This window comes from Periplaneta americana, chromosome 17, assembly GCF_040183065.1.
Source record: "Periplaneta americana isolate PAMFEO1 chromosome 17, P.americana_PAMFEO1_priV1, whole genome shotgun sequence".
NCBI lineage: Eukaryota > Metazoa > Arthropoda > Insecta > Blattodea > Blattidae > Periplaneta > Periplaneta americana.
Genome location: NC_091133.1, coordinates 49,936,736 through 49,943,176, shown reverse-complemented (window position 1 = coordinate 49,943,176; position 6,441 = coordinate 49,936,736).

Here is a 6,441-nt window from a genome sequence, read left to right as displayed (position 1 = left end):
GTAAAAATGATAATAATATACCGGTATTCTTTCAAAAACTTGCAAATTCACTGAATACACTGCATCATACTCTTCTTTCGGATGGTCCTATGACTTGCTGATAGTTTCTATACAATAATATTATCATAAACAAATAACAATTGCTTGTATAATTATCAGTAAAGGTAATAAAATATATTTATATAGTAATCGTAGCGTTTTATAAAATTTTGGTCTTTACCACACACGTTTTTGCTGTATTGACTTTATTTTGAGTGTGGCAGAGAAGGGGGAGGAAAAAAAAAGGACCTTGGAAGGTAACAAAGGGAGTGCGCATGGTTGTGTCTTTGTTGTATAAAACACACTCCAGTTACTGTACGTCTTATACACCGACAAATACAGTAATTGGTTGGTAATAGAGCACGTATTTATATGTAAAATATATGTTGCATGTAAGATTTGTAACAAGTGTGAAAGATACTTTTTAAGAATTGGTTGACCATATTATATGGTTCTGATTATGAATAAAAGATCACATTCGCATATTATAATAGTGACTATGATGATAATACTTATTAGATTTTATTTTAGTTGAATCTTTATAGTACACGTCTGAAACACATTAACTTATACATTTCAGTGTTAGCTTTTGCATACATATTATTCAGGCTTCAGACAAATTGAAGAACAACTAGGTAATCAAAATATAATAATATATTGTCCATCGGAGGAAAAAGAAAGTGAGTGTGATTTTTTATTTTGTATTATTTTACAGCGTCTACATCTTCTTGCATTCAAATCGCTTCAAAATCTTTATTGTCCCATAGAGAGAGAGAGTGTTCCAGTAATCAGAAGTTGCAACAAATCGTATTGTGTTCTTCATATTTCATTTTACATTTTCTGTGTAACAAATGTCTTTCAAGGGACATACAATTTGATTAGGTGCTCCTCCAATGAGAAAATAACATTTTTCGCAACTCTTTAATATTTTGGTGGTAAATAAACTGTGATGAAAAGAATAAGAAATTAAAAAAGAACATGCACTTGATTACTGTAACAATCTAACATCATGCTATCAATTTCACACCTTAGCAAGATATTTAAATAATATTCACAGCTTAGGAAGATATAATCTTCACATCTTAGCAAGATATAATAATTTGTAAGTAAAAATATATATTTATTTTTATTTTATAAGTTTTGGTTCTTCTTCTTCTCTTCTTCTTCTTCTTCTTCTTCTTCTTCACTTCAAGGATTAGGTTCATGTTGAACCTGTTCCGGCGCCCATTTCACTCTTGGTCTTCCTACATCTCGTCTTCCTTTTGGTTTATATCCCATTGCTAAAGCTGGCAGTCTGTAGTTCGGCATCCTTTGTAGATGTTCACACCACCTTCTGTTATTTCTCTTTAATTTCTCCAGCAATGGTTCCACCTCTAATTTCTTCCGTATATCTATGTTCTTCTTTTTATCTTGTATTGTACATCCTAGTGTACTTTTCATAAATTTCATTTCTGCTACCTGGACTTTTGATTTATCTTTTTCTGTCATTATTCTGGCTTCACTTCCATAAGTTAGCATAGGTACTGCGATTGTATTGAAAAATTTTATCCGTGTATCTTTTCTTGTTTTGTTTTTTAAAGATCTATGGATTGTTCCACAGACATTTCGAAAGTTATTAAGTTTTTTATCCAGGTCTATATCTCTTTCATATGAAATGTAGCATCCTAGGTACTTAAAATATTTAACCTGTTCTATAATTATTTCATCGATTACTATTTTTGTCCTTATTGGGTATTTTCCTTTAAATGCCATTGTTTTGGTTTCTTGAGCTGCAATTTTAAAATTATATTCTTTTGTTATTTTATTTAAAACATAAATTGATTTCTGTAATTTATCCTCACTGTCTTGGATAATTACTTTATCATCAGCATATAAAAGGGAGTTCAAGAAAGTGTTGTTCTTTAAATATATTCCTGGATTAACATAAGATTTCCATGTTCTAAACATGTCGTCAATGTAAATATTAAAAAGTGTCGGCGAGATACTACAGCCCTGTCTTACTCCTTTATTAGTGGGAATCGCTTCTGTCAAGTTTCCTCCTATCACTAAGCATATGCTGGTTTCTTTATAGAGAGATTTAATTGCTTCCACAAGGTGTTTCGGGTATCCCCTTCTTATAAGTATATTCCATAGTAGTTCTCTATCTATATTATCGAAGGCCTTTTCCAGATCTATGAAGGCTAAATGTGTTTCACAATTAAACTCTCTTCTTTCTTCTATTATTCTTTTGAGTGTGAAAACTGCATCCATGCAAGATCTTCCTTTCCTGAATCCTACTTGTTCTTCTGATATCAAGTGGTCGGCTATTTTCTTTAGTCTTTCATTTAGCATTCTTGCATATATCTTGTAAGTGGTATCTAGCAGGCTTATCCCTCTGTAATTATTCGGATTTGTTCTGTCGCCTTTCTTGTAAAGTGAGATGACTTTCGCCTGGTACCATTCTTTTGGGATTTGTCCGAGTTTCCAACACATGTTGTACAGATGAAGAAGGCGGAGATGAAATAATATTCCTGCATATTTTAGTAATTCTGTATTTATACCATTAAGACCAGTTGCTTTCCGATTTTTTGATCGTTTTAAAGCTTCCAATAATTCTTCTATGGTGAGACTGTCCACTTCTTTGCAAGCGTAGTTATCTGTTGCTCCTGATTCTTCCTCGTTATACCACAATTTTTTGTAGTGTTCTATCCAAGATTGTTTATCAATAGCATTTATTTGTATATTTTCTCTTTCATTCTTATTGAGTGTTTTTATTACTTTGTAGGCTAATGACTGCCTACCATGCAAATCATGTTCAATGTATCCAATAAACCTTTCCCAAGACTCTGTGTGTGCTTTCTTTATAATTGTCTTTGCTGCATTCCTGGCTTTTTTATATTCTTCCCGATTGTCTTCTGTGGGACTGTTTAAATATGTTTCATACTTTTTCTGTTAATCTTTTATACAACTTTCTATTTCTTCTGTCCAAATCTTTAATCCTTTTCTCTTTCTATACTTTTTCCTGTGTCCCAAAGATTCACTTGCTGCCTTTGTTATTATTTTCTTTATGTTTTGCCACTCTTCTTCTATGTTATCACTTGTGGTATGATCTTGGAGATATGTGTTAATTCTATTTTGATATAGATTTCTTATGCTTTCAGTTTCTAAAAGATATACTTTATATACTTCTTCGTTCTTATTCCTTGCTTGTGTTATTCTTTCTTTCTTCCATCTTGTTAGAAGTTTTATGCGGGAAATAACCAGGAAGTGATCTGATCCTATATCGCTACCTCTTTTAACCGTTGTATCTTCTATATGTTTTGCTATTTTTTTGTTTCCAATCACATAATCAATTACAGATCTACAGCCTCTGGCTGCCCAAGTAAACTTATGTATATCTTTCTTTTTCTTGAATGTGTTGGAAATACTTAATTCATTAAAAGCTGCAAACTCTATCAGCTTTTCTCCATTAGAGTTTTTTACTCCTTCTCCACATGTTCCCATTACATTCGGTATACCTATATTTCCTACTCTTGCATTCATGTCTCCCATTAGCAAAACTTCATATCTTGAATTATATTTATCCAATATTATTTGAAGATTTTTATAAAATTCATCTGTTTCCTCCTTTTTTCCTTCTTCTGGAGCATAAGCACCTATTACTACAAGGTAGCCTCTATCATAAGTTTTGGTTATTTATACAATTTTAAAGTTAAAGTTTTTAAGGTACCGGTATCTTCTCAATATCACTCTGGTTCTTAAATTTATTTTACTCCTTTTTTATCCTGAAGTAATTAAATATTTTCTTATAAATAATCTACACGATTCAGGATATTACTCTGAAGCTAATTCAAAATTAACAAAAGAGAAATGGTAATTAACTATATGAAAATATTCACTAGAACTGCAGAAATCGGTCTATTTCTATAAAGTGTAAACACTCAACATTATGCAGGTTAGAGCGCTCTTCCTCTCATTGATATTCACTAGAACTGTGAAAATGGAAAAAAACGAAGATTGCATTTTCTAGTGGAAACTTTTAAGAGTTGATGAAGCTGGAGCACATTGAGCTCCACATCACTGCCATTCCTTAATCTGCAACATTTTGCGGCGGGCGATTCATTGTAGGTAAAATCCTGCATCAAGTGCGTTGCTTTGCATTTGAAAAGCAACGCTTTGACAGCAGGAATTTATCTACTGTGTGATTCTCTGCAGATCACCATAGAAAAATGCTGATGATTTGAATCCACTTATTATATAAATGGACATCACAGACAACGGGGCATAACATAATAAAGTGGTTTGAATTACTACAACTGTACCTTGTACCAACATGTTTAATATTAGATAGTTGGGATGAAGCCATTCATCCTCTTATATCTTAATATTTTTCATAGATGGTTTCTTTGTTACGAAAGGATGGACCTTTAGTGATCTAATGTAGATTCCTTTATTCGTTCAGTTTTATTAGGAACACATTGGAGACTGAAAAATTTCTAATTTTATGGTATTGTATTTTATTGTATTTATTAACATTCCATGGTATTCATACATTGCTTTACAGCTAGAATATAGAACAAGTCAAAAAACTTAATACTATTATAAAGTCTTAATTTATAATCACAGTCTAGATGAAATATATATACAGACGAGATTTACAATATAGTCTACTAGTACAACACATAGTTTTAGTATCAATTTCATGAAGTGTTATTGAATGTCATGAATTCACTTACAGAATAGAAGGCGTGAGAAATTAGGTGCTTCTTTAATTTGGCCCTAAATAATCTTATGTTTTGAGTTTCATTTTTTATATTGATAGGGAGGCTATTAAAATTTTTTCCTGCCATATAACGCACTCCTTTTTGATAGCACGATAGACTTGCCGATGGAGTATGAAAGTCATTTTTTTGACGTGTATTTATGCTATGAACTGTTGAATTAGTTACAAAGTTTTCACGATTAAATACGAGGAAGACTATTAATGAAAAGATATACTGACAAGCCATGGGCATTATTTGTAGTTTTTTGAAAATAGTCCTACAAAATTCCCTAGATTTGGCACGTACTATTATTCTAATTACTATTGGTTGTGTTTTGAATCATGTATTGTATTGTATTTATTTATTCCCTGTACAATCTATTACAGATTATAGGTTCATCGTTAGATACAAACACAAAATACAAACACAAACACCACATACACACACACACGCACACACGCACACACGCACACACACATACACAAACACACACACACACACACACACAAAATAAGATTTCTAGTCTGAATTTAATTTTAACACTCTTAAGCTTTCCAAAGAATAGTAAAACTACCAAAAGACACAATAAATAAAAAGATATATAATATATTTTCAGTTTACAAGACATTAAATAAATAGATTAACATAGATTAGGTAAAAACAAGATAGGCCTACACAGTGAGATTACATTAGACAAATTTATCATCTGAGGTGATTTATTTGGAGAGCGATTGAATCTTTAAGAATCAAGAGACTTCATCTTAGTTATTCTGTACATTTATGATTTATTATGACCTGTAGTCTATATGAAATGTAGAGTGTTGCACTTAATTACTGTAAGAGTCGTGCACCAGGGAGAGGAGGACGGTTAAATTCCCCATTTACAAAGTTGCAAGAAGACGTAAAACAAAATGAAATAGAATCTGAAAAATGTATGTATAATTGTAGCGCCAATAATTTACATATTAGTAATTAAATAATATTATATTATGTGAAAAATAAAATAAAATACATTAAGGGATCTAATAATACTGTTCTGACCAAAGAAACCTCTCTTTCTCCCATTCCAAATCCAGTGCACTGGCTTGGAGTAGATGAACTACCTTCTTCAGCCAGTGCATCTATTTGTACTTTTGATTCCAACTAGCTGTTCTTAACAGTTGTGCTGGAGTCAAGCCAATATTAATTACAGGTTTACATTTATAATCTAATACACCCAAATTAAAATCTTCATATTTTCTTAATACTCCTAATACTTTTGCAAATCCAGGACCCTTTTCTACTAACCCATTATTTTCGACTTCTGTGAAATTCAGTTAGAAAAGAAATATGTGGCATGAATATGAGAATAAACATACATTTATTTGAATTAGCAAAAACCTTCCATTGAAAACATTCCCATTGCTGAGCTATATTCACTTAAATATCGTATGATGAATGCTAATTGATCTGTAAATGTGCAATTTCAGAAGTTGAATCCAAAATAATGGAAAAATACTTAGCTGCTTTTACTTAATTCACTATAAAATTTATCACCTGCTGAGACATTATTTCTATAAACTCTTCACAAATTTGAGTTGAGTTTGATGACAAATAATGATTGTACTGTACATATTCTTGACAAGGACTGACATTTATTGTTGTTTAGTAAACTATACGA